Raw genomic sequence first — 19,132 nt, 5'->3', positions numbered from 1 at the left:
GATGCCACCGAAACTACTTCCCGGAAACGCCAGCGAAAATTCCTGAGCACGTTCCCTTTGAAAGCACTGTTTCAGCTTGGAGCCCTGTCCGCGCGAAGCATTTCCTACAGCAATCTGATGCGTGGTGTTCGGAGAAACTAAATTACGGCCCGAGATCATAATGGCCAGAGGCTGAGAGGGTGAATGACCCATGCCATGAGGAAGTTCGGTGTACCCACACACGGGCATCATATATTTCACCTTCCCTGGAAGAGATATTAAATTTATCTACCGAAACGTTGGCCGCCATAGACACTCACCCCGCATGAATCCCGAGAGCAATCTTATTATTCATCAGCTCATAACCAGAAAATAATAAGTGATAAACCTTTTTTTAAATTTTAATAAAGAGGTACACATACAGCAAGACTGCCAATTTAAAGTTCACTTATAACAACAAATATTAAATAATTAAATAATAATTATTTATTACAAATTTAAATAGAATAAAAAAGAAACAAACATTTATCCGGCTATCTAGTCATATTGCGATAAATATGTTAATGCCCGATGAGTAAAATTTTTAAGTGTCAGACCAAACGGATCAATATCACCGGGGAGAGAATTTATTAAAAAGGAAAGTCTATGGAAAAGTGAGCGCTTAATTACAGATAGCCTGGTGTCGAATAGAGTGATTTCACCCTAAAATATACTCATGTCAATTTTACGAACGCTTATATTAATAATTTTCTTAGGAAAGAAGAAAGCATCGCAAGTTAATAATAATTTCTGTTTCAACTAATAGAAATACATCCTTATATATTGTAACCCACCTTTCCGTCGTCCGTCCGGGTTCACTTTCTGAGGGGTGGGGGAGGATGGTTTGGAGGGATTGCTCAAGGTGAGCGAGCCGGGGTTCGATGGCTAGGGGAAATGGAGGGATGGGAAAAGAAAGGGAAAGATAATTTGGGGTAGGTTCACTTGCTGAATGGAGGCTGGCGCGTACGAAATAATGAAAGCTTACGTAACCGTTTACAATTCCAACACGTTTAATGAGCACTTCAATTAGAAAATGTCTCACAAAATACATAAATGAATTAATCTCTTGAATAACACAAATTAAATTACTGCTACTGGCCAGTTATGAACCTAATAACATTAATTAACAAATGACAGAAAATAAAATAAACCCTGATTACAATTATTGGCGTGAAATATTATAAAAATGCTTGAAAAATGACAAACGCCAATTTCAAATAAATTCTTATTGTCCTACAAACTATCATTAATCATTCACACACACACACGGGGACACGGGGGAACTCAAAAAAATATAAAAAAAAATGTATGGGAAAGTATCACTGTTCTTCTTCTCTTGAACGGAAGAAAGAGGGGAATGGGGAGTGGGACTCTTCTGATTCTGTTGAAAATTTGGGGATATTGGTGGCTAGAGTACTTATCACTCGCTGATTTGTTGGTGGAGAAGATTTCCTCGGCTGGCTCGATGCTGCGACTAGTATTGCTGTAGGATGAGAGAATTCCTGTGTTGGCGCCGCGGATTGACGTCTTCTGCTGCGCGTGCTCGGAAGATACCGTCTTATCTCCTCTTTCCAAAGTCACCGCCGTTTAATACTCGCGTCTTTTTCCACGCTGGGCTGCCTCTCTCTCTTTCTCTTTCCTTACAGAATGTGATGGTCAGTTGTGCAGAGCCTCCGGCCGATATCTTCAGTAGAATGATCCTTGCATGTTGTCCGCAATTCGCTTATATAGCCACTTTCTGGGAGTGGGATGGGTGAGCGGAAAAAACCCCGGACATCGGGTTTTCTCGGCTATTCTTCCGTAGGGGAGGAGGGGTGGTTTCTGTGGAGGGTGGGGGGTTGGAGGATTTCATCATTTCCGTACGCAGGTGTTCCGGCTTCACAGTGGGATGGGGAGAAACCTGCTACGCATCACGTACGCACCGGAATTTTCCACTTCGTAGACGGGAGAATTTTGGGAGGGATTGAGGGGGACGGGAAAATACAAAATCTGGTCATTCATTCGTCATTTTGCATTCACACACACATTCACACAAAATTACATAATCATTTACATAACATAAAAAAAAACACTTTACATTATTTATTAGACCCTTCATAACTTACGCAAGCCTTCCCTACCTCGTAAATGCCTCTTTACTTCACCATGTACCTAGCCAAACGGCAACGGCTACAATATAGGTGTTTATTACCGCAAATATTAACCAGGTTTGGAAAGACATGGTATAAGAGACACAGTAAAAACATAATGACACGATTTTTAAATTTTCGCTGGCATTTCCACTTTCCTCAGAGTTAGGAATTGTTAATAATTGTGTTATGTACCTAATCGAGAATATTTATTATTAAAATTATATACGGGTGGAGGAAATTTGATGTGGCCGCAACCAGTACCCTTTCCACGATTGGCTTCACCATGTCACATGATGAAGCTGATATAGTCGTCTCGTCTTCTTCTTCTGGTTTTAGAAGATTTGTATATTCTCCCACTCATCTCAAAATGGAATCAATAGCTCTACAAAGATAGGAGGATCGTTGAATTCCAGTGGTATTTTTAGATTCAGCCAAAATTTTCCCGAAACGGTTTTGACAGTTAACAGTGAGGCAGTCCCTCTGGGTATATAACTCATTTGTCCGCAGAATGGATCGAAATTTATTTCGGGACATATAAGTTTCCACAGGGACTGCGAAACATGTGGAACGGTCTCCCCTAACGTCGGGACTTAATCTCAGGGCGAAATTTCCCCCCAAACATTTCCGGAGTGGTACTTGTAATTGCATCCTTTTTACAGCCAATAACTATTTAGAAACCACTCGCAGTTATCTCGAGCAGTAATCCAGATAATTTCTCTGCAACCCGCGCCGTAGCCATATAAGCACAGTAATAATCTAAACACGGTCTTCACGAGGTCAATTAATGGATTAAGCAACGAAATTCTTCAATCCTATTTCCACGAATGACTGAATTATTCTCTTTATGATATCTGCCGATTGTTACAAGAATGATTGCTAATCATTAGCGATGTTGGAAAATTATTAAACGTGAAAATTTGCTAGTGATAATCAAAGAAAACTACATAAGATTATGGGAAATAATCGTGTATTTTTCAATTTCCGTCGCGTGTTACAAGTGTCTTGAATGTGGCATTGCCTCACGGAAACGATTACATTATTAAATCATCATAAAATAACAATTATTCCTCGAAAATAATACCAGTCAAGACCAACGCACCAGCCATGAAAATGAAAAAGGCAGGCGAAAAAGTTCAGTTAATGTTGGAAGAGCTTTGATATTCTTTATTTTATGACTACCTACTACATAAAAAGGATACCACGGATTAAGTAAGAAATCGCAACCTTAAAATCATGAGACTTACGCGCTCTACCACCAAAATTCTATTGCATTAAGAAGAGAGGAGAATCATTATCTGATATGCACAGTTTCAAAGGAGATTTATGCAGAAAGGGATGCTTGAAGGCAGTGGCGCAATTTCAGAATTTCAGTTTAGGATTGGCATTTGGCGGAGTCGTCCGAATGCTTAGGTCATTTGCCTCATGAGGAAAGTGTAGGCGAAGAAGAGCGAAGAGAAATCCAGCGTCGGCATTAGCTTGCTCATGAAGAAATACGGCGATGACGAACGTAGTGGTTAATTTCAAGCATCTTCCACAAGGCATTCATACAGAGATTGGGCAGTCTGAAATTTTTTCATCACCACCTGGACTTGACTCCACAGGGTGTGAAGATTCCACCGATAGACGTGGTGAACGTATTTGATTCAATCACACCAATCTGATCCCCTTTGATCGTAATGTGCGGGAACTAGAATACCTTCCTTCGGGAAAAGGGGATGACTGGGGTCCACCATCCAGGATTTTTTTTAGAGATTGAGGCTATATACTATCCTGGAAGCCACCTAAAAAGGCGTGTGGCAGGGGGTGTTAGGACGCCAGCCGTCTACATATAAAAAAGCAAATGCTCAAACAAAGTTACGACTAGAATTTATTAAAGTCCTTTATGGTTCGGGGGAAAACGAATTCCCATATCTATCCGTTCGGCAAAATATCTCTCTTAATTTACTATTATTTAAGCGGAAGTATCTTTGGAGACATACCTTTTCTTCCTAGCAATAAACCCAATTGCCCGGGTGGGAATTGCGAGAAAACTTCTTCAATTAATTATTGTACTCTTCCATTACGTTAATATCATTGAACACGAATATCAAGCGTGTAAGTATTGTATTGTATTGAAATGAAAGGTAATTGCTCTTTTAAACACTAATTTTAAAAAAATTGCAACTACCTTTCATTTGAATAAGTCGAACTTCCACCTTATCACGCCTAGAGTTTGAGCATCAGTTGAGCTTAATCGTATTGTTTGTTGGTGAAGACTCATTCCATTCCGAATACCCTTGAGGCGGTTCTCAGGGTATTATGTAGATATATCATTCCCTTTCCCTCGCTTGCCCAACATCCTCCCCTCCATCGCGATATTCACCAACCCCATCCCTTACAGCCTCCCCAAACCACCGCGTCGAGCACTTCCTCTTTCGTCTTCATTTCCATCCATCTCACCTTGATATCTCCTCCACACCCACATTACGGACGCCTATTGCCTATTCTCGTCTCCCCTCCTCCGTATCTGCGTCTTATAGCACCTCCTCGCTCCATATTAAAACACTTCGTCAACCTTTTTTCCTTGATCGCATACACAAGGGTCCTGTCATTAGCTCCCTTCTCTCCTGTTGCTGACCGCCTCTTTGGCTTTACGCTTTCCCCATCTTACGACGTCATTGCTATGCGGACTCCCGCCATTGACGTTCTCGTCAAGTGTTTAAGGATTTGGTTCGCTACAAAGCGATCGGAAGCAAATGATTTTTGCGTTATTTATTCATAAAAAGTTTTTATGCCATCGCAGACGACATCCATCGAGGTTAAAAATTAAATTAGGGCACACGGTGTGTAGATCAGTTTTAGAGGAATGCTTCATCCAGCAAATTGAGCATACCATAGCGTCATTTTCATGTAACTAACATTATTTGACTTCAATTTCGGCATTAAATTACTAATTTCTCAAAACGTATTTAAGTAAGGTGCGTTTATTTTATTTTTTCATCATTCTCACTTAATGTATGACATCACACCAGTATGTTTTCAAAACTAAGCGCGTATTCCGACAGTGATAAACATTTTTTATACGCTTAGAAATAAATACCGCACAAATCTGTATACACAATACGGATTTTCGAATGCAATTACTAGATAAAAAGGGCACGAAAATTCTACTTTTTGAGACGGTCTTTGTCAGTTCCGTGACCATTGTGCAATGTTGGAAGAGTGGGCATATTTTGAAAATTTCATCAAAATAACTTTTGTCTCAGCTCTCGCATCAATGCATTTACAAGCATACTATATCAACTCTTTAAAAGTATTCCAAGTTTCCCAGCTTGTTTCCACCCACATTACGTCTCCGCCCCGTTTTCTCGTTTTATTCGGGGTATGATGTCGGAATTAGATGGGAACAGGGCCGTCAGTATTTTAAATCGCTAATTCCGCCACGAGCGACGAAAAACCTCTGCTCCCTCCAGTTCCCTGTTTGGTGAGTTAAATTCAAGACCTCGGTCCGAGCCGCGCCGGATGGGGTATTACCATAAAGATACTAAATTATACGGTAGGGGTTCACTGGGAACAGTTTCTATAGGAAATCGTCAATCGGCCGGTCTACTTACTGAATATTCGATTGATTTTTAGACAGGAGAAAATGATTCGCACGCGTGGCAGCGAATTCGCGTGAAAACCATTGAAGAGGTGTTGTGTCGCACATGATCGCTAATAGGGGGAACGTATTTAAGAGGGAGTGGGGGAATTGGGAACCAGCCCCCACTCCCGAAATGAGGAAAATGGAGGAAAAATAATGTACCGTTGTCTGAATCGATTTCATGAATCATACACGAGGACACGGCCGCGGCATGCAGTGGTACCTACTCCTTCAAATGTAATCTTATTCGTATAAATTTAAATGTAAAATATCGCGGAGTGAATATCTATGGGAGGGGTTGACAGAGATATAGGCCTCCCGAAATGAGGATATTTGTCCGCCACTGGCTTCCCGTTATCCATCTCATGATTTCAAATATTTTTTTCCAAGATTCCGTATCATGAACATAATCCCAACTCTGGAAAATAATCTCGCTAAGGTTCTATGCTTGCCCGTCCCTTTTATTTTATTTGACTATTATTTTCGTGATATATTGGCATAAAGACAAATATTTCAGAATTCAGTCTCCACCTGCTCATTAAAAATTTGAATAAAGCGCAAAGATCTAAACGCTATTCTTTCTTCAATTGAGTATGGAATCACGTTACGAGAATGATGCGGGTGGAGGAAAATATAACAAAACCGGTCTTTCATCTAGAACCATGTACCATCTAGAACCATGTACTATCTAGTAGCATAAGCCTTGGCAGAATTTCCATGTGATTCAAAGAACCTGGATAGCGTAGTAATCTGTGACGCAGTGGCCCGTAAAGGCAAAGGTCCGCAGTTCCATTCCCGGTCCAGGGTAAGTTTTTCTCATGACAATTCTTACTTATATCCCCGCCGTTCACGCGGCAGGCTTTGAAATATTTCACATGCTAGTAAATGTTATTCAGCGGGAAGATGTCTATTGAGTCTGAATGAGTCCTGTTAGCCACCTCTCGGGAGTTACAGGTAGTGAGAATTATTACCGAACGTGAAATTCTAAAACTTCACACTGGGTTCCTTACTATTGCAGATGTTGTAAAAATCTGCGAGAAATTTTGAATCCAGCAAAAAGGTCAATTGGTATAAAATATCGTTTTATAAACGATAAATTTAATTTGGCGCAGTGACCGTGAATGATGGCGAAAAATCTACCTAAATATTTAAATACAGTGTATCCAGCTCTGTTGGAAGAACGTTTAATTCCGTTAATGTTCGAAGGAAATGAAACTTAGGTGATGGAGAAAAATCTAGCTAGAGTATTTGAACACGGGTGAAAATGTTATGCGAGTTCGTGCAAAAAAAGTTCGGTTTTATTGCAAACACTTCAGCATGGGGTAACCATTTCGTACAAGCATTTAAAAAAATATTATCTCAAATGAATCGAACAGTAACTTTTAGCGAATAAGTTGCTTTTTCAACGTTTAATACAACAATTTAATTTTTCATAGAGGTAAATGTCACTAAGCTATGGCGAAGGTCAATTAGGTTTTGCGAATCTGACAACAATATGATTGGGGTATTCCAAAACAGTGAGAGGTCCTGTAGAAATACTTATGTAAAAATTCAAACAGCGTCAACGTTTAGAGTTGGAGAAAAATATAACAAGCGCATTTATATTCACCTAAAAAAAGTAATTAAAGTTTTTTTATGTAGTTATTTTTCCATTAATTAACTGAAACTATTTTAAGTTAATTTTTGTAAAAATTTGCCCTACAATGCCTTCAAGTCTCGCGATATGGGTTCTCAAGTTATCCTTCTTCTTCTTTTAAGAGCTATATTATCTGCATTTTTACGAAAATAAATCCTCTTAATTGTAATAAGTTAATTTTTCAGGGATTAACCAAGAATTTTAACTAACCATTTTAAGATAATTTTTGTGGTAATTTTCCCATCTATGCCATCAAGTCTCGTGATACGGGCTATCAAGTTATCCGACTTTTTCTATTGGTTATATTCTCCGTATGTTTACGAAAATAATTAATTTTAGTGGTAACAAGCTAATTTTTTCAGCAATTAACCCAAATCATTGTACGTCAATTTTTGCAGAAATTTTCCCAACTATACCATCATGTCTCGTGATACGGGCTCATCCGTCTTCTTGTAAGGGCTCTATTCTCCGCTTGTTTACGAAAAGAAATAATAACTGTTAATGTAGCGATCGGATGCGGATTGAATCATCCTGAAACCGGTCTCTTGACAACCAAGACAGAATGCCCAAGATTCTGATGGGGAGAGCGCGTGAGTTAGAGAAGGAATTCGTTCTCGGAAGACCCGAGGTTTAGTCACCCAAGAATGCGGTAAAACTTTTCCCGGGCGGGAGACGTGGACCTCCGAATCTCCTGGGAACTTTCCATAGCCTTAGGTCTGCCTTTCCTTCCTTTTTCCCCTGCCCACGCTGAGCTGAGTGCGAAGGGGAGAGGAAAAGAAAAAGAGATGAAGGGAAACCATTTACGGCATTGACCTAATCTTACGAGCTGATTCCCCCCTCAGCTGATTCGCGGAAAGCCTGCGGCGGAAAGCAGGAGACGTGTTACCCCCCACGCAAGAGACTCCGTTGTCAAGGAGGCTTCTATGACGGGGATCATACATCTACAACTACGTGGTACCGTGCAAACAACCCCCAGGGTGTGTGGCATGGGGTGATTCCACATCAGACATGCGGCACTCTTCCTAGCGTTAATCAGACACGCACTCGCTTGCCTGAAAGAGGCCAAGCCCACACGACAGCGATATGCGGTTATACCAGAAACTAGCAGAGTGCTAAGGACACGAACAGAGTCATACCCTGTCATCAGAGATAGAAGTTCGCTTGATTATCTCGGAGAAACACGCATTCTTTTCCTTTTAAGGTTGGCGATAAAAGTAAATTTCCTGTATTTTTTAGCATAGCGTAAAACGTAACGCTGTCAAAGGTAGGATGAAAGCATGATTTTAAAACTACGTTAACGGAAAGTAGGAATTGAATTATTAGTACTGTTACGTATTTGTAGTAAGAATGAGGTTAGTATTTATACGTATCACCATAAGGTAAGGTATATTTTCCTATTGCATGCTGATGATTGATCACCCCCTGCCAGACACCCTTTAGGTGGCTCGCAGGGTGTTATGTAGACGTAGATATGTCGATGAAGGAACAGGGGAACTTGGTAGCCTGGTGGATAGAATACTTGGCAGATCGAAGACATGAAGTGTCCCAAAATCAAATCCCGGGTTAATTTTTCTGACACAAAAATTATTTGAAGTGCGTGTTGTACTTGAGTGAGGGACTTAGATTAAACACGCTTTTGGCTTGGTCTGGAGTGAGCTTAACTCTCACCTATTCTAGCAATCTTCGGGTTAAATCACTGGCGGAATGATTTACCAGGTGGATACGATTTTTTTTCGAAACGACTAAACCTGGATAACAAAAAATTAATCGGAATATTACGAGAAATAATAATAAATGAATTAAAATAATTTTATTGTTGTGTTAACCTCTTCTTATTTAGGCTGTAAAGTCTACCCTACCAAATCTTAATCTTGAAAATGCATTTTTTGCTATTTGTTGGCAATTACCTTATTGATTATCTTTGTACTCATGTCTAAATTACTGTTTTGTTATCCCCTTCGTTGATAGCAATGATATTTATGCCAACCCCACTACCCCTTCCTTCTGGGAACATAATAAAAGTTATGCATCAAAGGTAGTGTGAAAGCAGTGATTTTCAAACTAAATTAAGTAAAGGATGGAAATATTTTTTTTATTCCGATAAAACCTCGTTGAACCTCATTGACAGGTCTTGCTCAACCTTTTATTCCTGAGGTGTAATTTGTTTAATACTTACGCTATTATCTAGAAAATTTCAGAGTATATAACCATACTTGTCGAAATTTGTTTCAAAACTAAGAAAATCCAGCAGTAGTAACTTAAGATTAAAAAAATACTTTATTGAACTTTACGGTATCTCAGGGCAGGTTAACATGGCAAAATACGGCCTGGTTTGGCGGTAGCGATTCGTACGCCCTCTTGAGGACGTCCTCCAGGACCATCCCTTGGTAAGATATCAAAGTCAGTATCGGCCAGGCGGAAGTGATGCGTCCTGTAAAGCCAGGTTTGAGTGGACTACTGCCAAACTTTGAAAAAGAATGCTATAGCAGGGGCTCAAGAACGACATATCGCCATTGTAATCTACACAAGAGTGCCGATGCGCTTCGTGATGGCATAGGTAAAAAAATAAGTGACCATTGCGAAGGGTAAAAGATTTTATTTTCTCTTCTTTGAGAGAAATATTAAATTTTGAATACTTGGAATACCCTTGATCCCTGATTAGTGATAATTAAAAAAAACTGTAATTTTATTCTTGCCTGCGTAGTTAAATCAAGAATTTCCGCTTGCAATTTATCCAAAGCCATCAGCTCCAATAGGGTGGTTTCCTATTTCTTTTTTAATTACCTAAATCGAAAGATTATTACTCCTGGAGTACGTATTTGACGCTTTTAAATTTTTAAATGACGATATCTATTTTTTGCGATTAAATGAAAAGTGAAAATTTTCAAGCACGCGAAAACGCGACGGCTAAGTATGAATGCTGGGAAAAGCTCGGGTGACGTCATTCTGGTTCTGGCTGCCACCGTGTGAGGCCACCTTGGTGCGAGGCTATGAGCGCGGATACGATGCAGGCTGCTGGCAGGTAGCAGAGTACCCAGCTAGCAGAAAGCGCTTGGCTTAAATAAGGATTATTAATACCCTATCAAACGACCATACTTTCTTTTCGAAACTTTCCGACCATAGGCAATATTAAAAGGTGATTATAAATAGATGTTTCCCTGAGCTCTGTGCCACATGCATGCATTGGTAATCTCAGACGATGTGAAATTTCTGACTGCTCGCATAGAATCTAGGTCCCTGTGATATCATGTGGAGTGGCATCGCATGGGCGCCAATCTGGCCTTTTTCAACTGAGGTTAAAATTGACCATTAACATTCGTCTAAACTGGGATCTAAACACAAAAAGGCCTCCTCCATTTCTTTCCATCTAAAATCCTATTCCCTTCCTCCCTCTCCCTCGTTTACCCAACATATTACTCTCTTACTCTGTTTTCAACATCCCCACCCGCTAAGTACTCGCTCCATCCATACCTTCTGTCTTCTCCGTATCTCATTCAGAAGCTGCCTCTCCTAACCCACCATGCCCAGCACTTCGTCATTCCTCCTTTCTAAAACCATTTCTGAAACCAAATAATTTATATATTATGAATACACTAATGTTGGGTAACAAATCGCAATCAATGCCTTTCGTTTTCTTTGATGAAAGAAACTACCCTATTGTGTTCAATGTTGAAATGCTTCAACTTCGCTAAGAGATAGAACAAAAACCGCAATCGATTCGTGCTCTCTTCGCAGTCGCTGTCCTCACGTACGAGTCGAGCCGAACAATCGACTACTAAGGCAGTAAACTCCGACATATACCAAAGCCCTTGCCTCCGTAAGATCTCGAACTCGGTATCCCCAAGGTAGCCTAGTGTGAGGCGGCGAAGATCGCGACAAAGAAACAAAGTGTGCATTGAAGGCGGCCAGGATGAAAGGAAGACCCTCTTTCCCTCGCCTGTAAACAAACCCGGGCGGGCAGCATCGCGGGACTTACTGCGGATCCACGCTGGGATCCCCCACGCGCTCCCTTCCGTTTTCCCAAGGAGGGAACAACGTCGCTGTGCCTCGAGAGAGAGAGCGTTTGGCAAATATTCTCGCCGAAGGATGCGAAAAAGAATTGAAGGGACCCATAACGGGTCGTTTTGTTTGTGCGAAGGAATCAAAGAGCTTCGTGGAAATCAAAGGAGGCTTGAGTGAGCGCTAAAAGAGAGAAAAAAAGAAATAACACCTTTCGCTAGTTCTGAAGACGGAAACGGGCTCTGCGAAGACAATTTGTTTTCTCGCCTTGGGTTGCACATCTCGAGCGGAAATCGCGGATTGTGTTGTGAAATCCTTATCGATGTATAGAATCGATCTGCGGTTCAGAATCGATTTCGGTATCGAATCAATGGACTCCAAACAGTGGAATACTGGTTGCTATGCAACCTATATGGGAGCTATTAAATCCAGGCTGCATTCGTCCGTACCCGCCAAAAAAGGCCTACTCTTATGGGAAAATGCGCAAAATTTGATTGAAGGAATAGTACATTTTAAGGCGCAAATACTATCGTATTGGAAGCCATGTAAAATAACTATCTAACCTCAATCTCAGCCGAAATATATGAGCTTAGAAAATATTTTCGAAGCTGCGTGATTTCACTTGTATTTGGATGGAGCCTGATTCCACAGTTCCTTCTCAAGATGGACAGATGCGCAATTCCTTAGCTTCACTTAAGGAGAGGGTATCAACAGTCAATTGTTTAGGGTTGAATGTATCGAATGCTTGAGTACTTCACAAGGTAAAACTTGAATCCTGATACACTGACCTCCGAATTCCGATACCATGACCTCCAAAAAATAAAAAAGATTCAGTGTGAAATTGGACTTCCATAAAGTAACACAGCCTTGAGGATGGGAGACAAGTCGTCTCCCGAAACGTCGGCTTGTATAAAAGCATTAACCTGGCTGAGAACCCGAATAATATTCGTCAGATGTATTCACCAGGAAAAATTAAAATCGTTTGATAAAAAAGATGTATGAACAATAAAAAAAAAACATTTAGTCGATCCTAATTTATATTTATTGCTATTTCTTCTATAAACCGGCCTATAGGCTATCACGCTCCAACCATATTGCCATTACACGTGAAATTAATAATTTTTTTTACTTTTGGGGGCAGGTTTCCCCTCTGTACTTGCATGGACTCGCCCTTTAAATGGTACTAGACTGGAAACTAGAGGTTCGGATTGGTGTGGTGGCTAGAGTGTAGTCTCCCATTCATAGTTTCAAATCCCGGTGATGGCAGAGATTTTTCAGAGTCCGCGCGAACCCTTTTTGGGTGTCTTGTGGGGAATACTTCAAGAACAGCACTACGTCCGTCGGATGGGACGTTAAGCCATGGTCCCTATGGCGCTTTACGTTAAGAGCAGGCTAATGCCGACTCCGGGTTTCTCTTTACCCTACCCTCCATATTGGCTCTAATGACCTTAGCTGTCGGTCGCCTTCTCCAAAAATTATAAAAATTGATACCATGGAATTACTTGTGACGGTAGTTCCGGAGATCATTTTTTTATTTTCGCTACACACACTTGATCGAACAAAGTGGCTTTGAATCGGCGTATTTCACTGATCCCACTAATTGTAGCATATTTTCACCTTATTACCAATTGCTTGTGCAGGTTTTTTTTTGGTTTTCCGACTAAACCTCTCCTATTTGTTTTTCTCTGTTCTTAAAATTGAGTATTTTTTCGTGATATTTCTACAAACTCGGCAAAATGCCGAATTTGTAGAATGTGATTCTCTCTTACAGCGATTATTTTAGCATGTAGGTGCTCTTCGGATCTGCAATAATATGAATTTTTGTCGTAACCCTTGACATAGGAATTGGTATGAAGAATCGGTGAACCATCTTACATTAAATGAAGGATCGATGAAAATTTGAAATCGATTCAACTCTAGAAATCACAGGAATGAAAACACGAAGAAAATTTCTTATGTTGGAGTTAAGTTAGTAATGAAATCACATAAGCTTTTAAAATTTGTGATGGTTAATTAAACGTTATCACTGTCGAATAAAGTCGTCGTGTCCAATGTGAAATGCTAGAATGAAGATTTAATTAAGTAAGTACTATGAAGGATTATTTGTAGCAGTCAATGATTCTCTTATTATAAGGTTAAAACTTAACCTCTAATTGAATTTACCCCGCATGATTTCGTTCTCAGAAGTATTGTTAATTTGTCCAGGGTGAACTGATACATTTCATTCTTGACGCTTGTAAACGCGCCGTCGACCGAAAGACTGACACGATTGCAAGCGAAAATTTCGCCAACTGGCGCGGTAGAAAACTCGATAAAAATGCACATCTCTATACTGTATATTTATATTTTATTCGCTCAGTTATGCAGTGTTTTCATAAAAAGATAGACGGCCAATCGCTGATACTACTTTTCGAGCGAACAAATAGAGGAGGACGCATTCCATCCCGTATAAGCCTGATTTCTGTTGTCATGGCATATTTAATCGGTTTTCAAAAATGTCCACAGCGCGGAGATTAGTACTGCGCGATCCATTTATCTCCTACATTTGCAATACAGTGTTTTTGTCCGTGAGGAATAACATTGGAAAATAATAACTTTGGTTTATTACACCATCACGAATATAAATTTCGATTAACAGGCCTAACAATGGCTTATCTCTCCGCGAAATTCGGATCGCTTTACCCGTCAGCGACGCGAGTGGCGACTTTTTTAAACGCATTTAAATGTACAGTGGGTAACAACCAAGGAGGTTGTTAGTAACAGCACATTAAGTGGCTGACTGAAGAATCTTCCATTGCAACATTCAAATGAGCGACTTTCCGCTGAGGTACCGTGCCCCTGTATTACAGAGTAGCGCTTCTGAATTGAAGAGCGAATAAGGTTTATCGACGTCGAAGGCACCCGGCGGCGGACCTGTTGATACGCCGCTGGTTCAAATACGAAAATCGTAGTAAAAGCAACACATCTTCCCAAGCCTTCCCTTTCCTCTTCAGTCCATTGATAGCTGGTCGCGGTAGACTGTGACGATTTTTTTTTCTGATTCGCCCCATTTATTGAGTGCGAGTTACGAGAGCCAATAAGGAAACGAAACGGAAAGGAGTGCCGACTCAAGGCTGTAACGAACTTGGAAGTGTAACGGACAAAGTGTCTCGTTGAAGATAGGGGAAATGTAGAAGGTCTAGCGGAGAGCGCTTAGAACCGTGAAATGGAGTAGTTGGGTTTCATCATCTGCAACATTCTTGCAAGGGCCCGCTCCCCCCTTAAAAACAGCTGTTCTTAGAGGTGTGCCTGCCGAGCCCCCAAAGTCACACCACAAACACGGCCCAATCGTTGACCCGTTTGGGACTGACGAAAAAAAAAGAAACGTTATACCTGACGCTCCTGTTTCGTGAAATCAAGACGTGTTGTTGCGTCATGATTTGGGGTGGCGTGATATTCAAACAATGAAGTGTTCTTCGGATTTGCTCTGGAGGGAAAAATACGAAGTTTTAAAAGCTTGGGTTCCGTGGACTTTAAAGATCGCGCGACTCACAGCACGTATAACGTAGGCATGAAAAGCTCTTCGAATTATGATGACCCCGACTCTTTTAGGATCACGTTCCGCTGAGAATGGCATTTATTTCCGCTAATTCCGATACAAAACCGTTCTCATTGGCAGAGTTGAATAAAGAAAACAGCATGGTTCTTAAATCGCGCCTTGTGTTATTTTTTCCACGCCGAGCAGTAATTGATGACTCACTTAAGATGTCAAAAGTGCACTGAAGCGAAATAATTGACGCGGAGGCATACTTTGGATTCATAACACTTCAGAGCTATGGTATTTAATGTTTCGGAGCAATATAAACGTTCCATTAATCAATGTTCACTTCCCTCAGATGTTTGATTGGTTTATAATCCCGACGGAGAAGCAGGAGCACCCAAGGTAGTTTATTGAAAGTACTAAGTCAAATAAAAATTAAAATCATATCTAACAATTAGCAACTATATCAGTAGCACAGGGCGTATTAAAGTACAAAGATCACGAACGAAGCTTCTTCGTATAATTTCGTATTTGTGTTGTGGTTTAATGAATAAAAATGGCATCTTTGAAATACTTTGAGGTTGAATTTTTGCTGATACAACGAGAACGTATAGATAAAAATTACGCTACGTAATCCATTCAAGGCACTTAGATCTTGAACCACGTAGACTACTAATAGGATTATTAATTGGAAAATGCAGCTTTCATGGATAGACTGATCATCAATGTATGCCAGACCTATGAGGTTATATTTTAGGCTAAGGGTATACTTCCTTCGCCTAAATTATCTAGACATCAGGTGTTTCTTGGAGCACAATAGTTTATACTTCCCGCAAGGCTGAGTTAAAAGACGAAGTCAGAAACATGCAGAAACTTTGATCTACATTCGGCTACAGCCTAGAGTGAAAACGTTCATGGCCACTGTAAAAAAGGGTATTGACTTCTTTCCCACGATATCCGTGACTAACTTTTTATTAGTCGTAAAAATCTAAAGGCCAGCGGATGAATAATAAGATGACGACTTTTCGCTCTGATAATCGCTGTAATATCAGGCATGGACGAACTTCAATGAATACCTGCTTAGTAGTAAAAATGAAAAAAGAAAATGATATAAGCTATGAGTTTCGAAATTAAGTGGAGGAATTGGAATGAAGAACGGAATTGAATTTTTTTGCCATTGCCTCGAATCTTGCGATATATTCAACCCTCACTATAATACCGCTAAATAGTAGTCAAGGTTCACAACAAAAGTGAAGAAACAGAAAAATAATGAATACGAAGAGAACTCAGACGATTTTCGATTGCCTATGATCAAAAAATTCCCGAGTCAAATCTCAGATTCACGAGTAGCCATTCAAGCTAGATTTTCGGATAAGTAGGAAGAAACAAAATATTTTCAATAAATAGATAGAAGAAATTCGGGCTTCATAAGTCGTCGATTTAATTCAGCTCATTCTTGAAATCTAAGAAAATTGGTCTCAACTACGATAAAATTTTAGGCAACTCCTCAGATAAATTCGAAGAAACAAAAATAATCAAAGGAGAAATAATGAAAATTAACATTGAGCATTCCACACAAAGTCTTAACTCCCGACCATGGTTTCCATAATACTTTGCCATTAATTAAGCTGCATGTATCAGTGAAGTGGTCGAAACCATGGTCAAGAATGAAGTTTTAAGTTTGGAATGTACAAAGGAAATTTTCATTTCCAACTTCGTGGTTCCGCAAATTAAAGCCGAAAACGATGAGAAATGAATGGAAATAGATCATCTCACGTCATCTTCCATTCGAAATAGTTCCTATGATCCACATGTTTTGGTGACAACCCTCAATTCCATCAATAAACTCAGCCAGACCCCGTACTCAATGCGAAGAAAGAAAGCATAATAAATGGAGCGAGAAAACTTCACGTTAAAGAATATTCGTACTTATACTTATTTTCAACGAATGCCGGTGTCAAGTCACACTTTTACAAAACAATTTAAGCCTGATCCACGGATTAATGCTAGGAAATATAAAATAATTAATTGCGAGAGAAAAAAATCCTATAATCAACCCATGTCAACCGTTAATTCACATACAAAATTTCAAAAGAGATCCACAGGCCTTTGAAAATTAACTAAATATTGTTGATGAAAAGAGAGCAAGAGAAAATCATAGATGGTCCTAAAAATTTTCATGTCCGCAATCGAACAAGTCCTTAGTCAAATCTCACTTAAATTGATAAAATTTCAAGTTCTATCCTAAGGTCTGAGCTAAAGAAAAAAATTTGGACGGAGAGAGAAAAACTCATGTTAGCATAGATTCGTACTTATATATTAGATATTGCGGAGTCAACTCTCACTTTCACGTCAAATACTGAGATCAATGCGAAGAGACAAAAAATTTATGAAAAGAAGGAGAAACGGTCACGTTATCTTCGATTCGTACTCATGTCTTTTGTATACGAACTCAGGTGTTAACTCTCACTTTTCGAACAACCCTTCTAGACAAGTCCTCAGGTCTACGTGGACAAAGTTTAATGAGGAGAGAGAAAGAGAGTAAAACTCACGTTATCTCCTTCTGGGCTCCAGCGGAGCAGCGAACTCAGCTCGGCTTGGAATGTGCGTATCGTGAGGGACCTCCGTCAGATTCACCAACTGAACAACTGGCTTAGGATGAACCCGGTTAAATACCCGTCGGCAGAGTGGCACGATCCTCGAAAGGTGCACGCGGTAGGGTTATAAGAGAATGCCCCGCCCAGCGCGCATTACCTAGCCAGCCAATTGAAGACGTGCCTGGAGGCACGGCGGAGCGCATGCGCGAATCGTGTTTCGCGTCGCCCGGCAACGGGCGGGGAGCAGCCCGCGCGCCCGCGATATCTGCCTTTCGTCCGTCAGTCCCCCGATTTAATTGTCCCGCCAATCAAGCGGAAATAGGTTCGGAGCCATGTGCGTCGCGGCCGCATTGCGTGGCGAAAAAGCGCGCTCCCTCTCTCTCTAGCTGGTCAGTGTTTCCGATCGGGGGTGGTGTCCTTGTTCGCGTGGGTGGCCCCCGAAAGACGCCAAAAGCAAAGGAAAGGTTAGGGGAGACAGCTAAACTAGATTACCCACGCCTACGTGTTAAAGACGCAATCATCATGTATCGTGAGATGGGATCCTTTGGGGAAAGCGACGTTGAGGATCCACTAGTTACTGTTGATAATGGTTGAAAAAAACAAGGTAGCACATTCGGAGAAGATTTCTCTAGTCTTGCTCCGGGTAAAATCCTCCATATCTCCTTCCAACGTTTCCACAAGCAACTTGCTCGAGTTTCGACAAGCAACACAGGAAGTTGTTCGTCGAAACGTTTAGGGATACAAACGTTGCTCCAGCGATTCGGGAATCCAATCAATTGGATTCCTGAAATCCCGAAAACAATCGACGAATTCCTCGTCAAAACGTTGGAGGGAGATATGGAGGACCTTGCCAGGTGCAAGACCCGAGAAATCTTCACTGCTATTCCTCGCCGGGAAAGAACCGGACATCAGAAGATAGCCCTTATTTACAAAAGTTTAACTTCTTACTTTTCGTTTCGCCATTCTCTAAAATCAGGCGAGGACGAGCTTCTATGAATGCCTAGGTAATTTTAAAAAAGTACAAGCAATATATAGGGCTTACAGATATTTCATAGACGCAAGTGCCTGATTATGACCTAGCGGTTAAAACGCGTAGTACCAAGGTAAAACTTGAGGAAAAAGTGCTATTTAAAAGTCAATTTTTCTGTTGATAACCAACATTTTTCGCACACTACTGATGAAATCCTCAAAAATCCTCGAGGTGACCCAGTGTGAGATTATAACCTTCCTACCCTTAAAATATGATTTTCAACCTTTTTTAACTTCTTTAACTTTCTTAGGGGTGAACTCCATCCAAGGGCGTGCCCAGGATGAAAACTAGGGGGTCAAGCCATGGTTGTTCAAGTTGTAGGTAAGATTTATGCATGGAAAAGGTGAATGAAATCAACATTTATAGGAAACTGTAACAACTCTTTATTAGTTTTTAAAATTATTTTCTTGAAAAAATATCATTTTCCTTAAAGATATTTGCAATTTTTGCTTCTAGGAGGGGGGTCCCCTCCTGCCCCTCGCTAGGTACGCCCATGACTCCATTCTCACCTATATAAACCAACCTAATGGTTGATCACTGAGGGGGTGACATGCGAAACCCATCGAGTTTCTCGTCAG

The 19,132-nt window shown here is 40.5% G+C and overlaps 1 protein-coding gene across 1 annotated transcript in view; it reads right to left on the bottom strand.

Annotated features, from left to right (window-relative positions):
- LOC124166948 (neural/ectodermal development factor IMP-L2) overlaps positions 1-17,635 on the bottom strand; it is a 58,009-nt gene extending 40,374 nt beyond the window's left edge. The window contains exon 1 of the mRNA XM_046544667.1: positions 17,480-17,635. The gene's annotated coding sequence lies outside the window, so the exon portion shown is untranslated. The remainder of the gene's footprint in view (positions 1-17,479) is intronic.
- Between the last annotated feature and the right edge of the window lie 1,497 nt (positions 17,636-19,132).

The sequence above is a fragment of the Ischnura elegans genome, chromosome 10, assembly GCF_921293095.1.
Source record: "Ischnura elegans chromosome 10, ioIscEleg1.1, whole genome shotgun sequence".
In the NCBI taxonomy this organism is placed as follows: domain Eukaryota; kingdom Metazoa; phylum Arthropoda; class Insecta; order Odonata; family Coenagrionidae; genus Ischnura; species Ischnura elegans.
The sequence above is the reverse complement of the archived record's forward strand: the minus strand, read 5'-3'. Positions and strand labels throughout refer to the sequence as shown.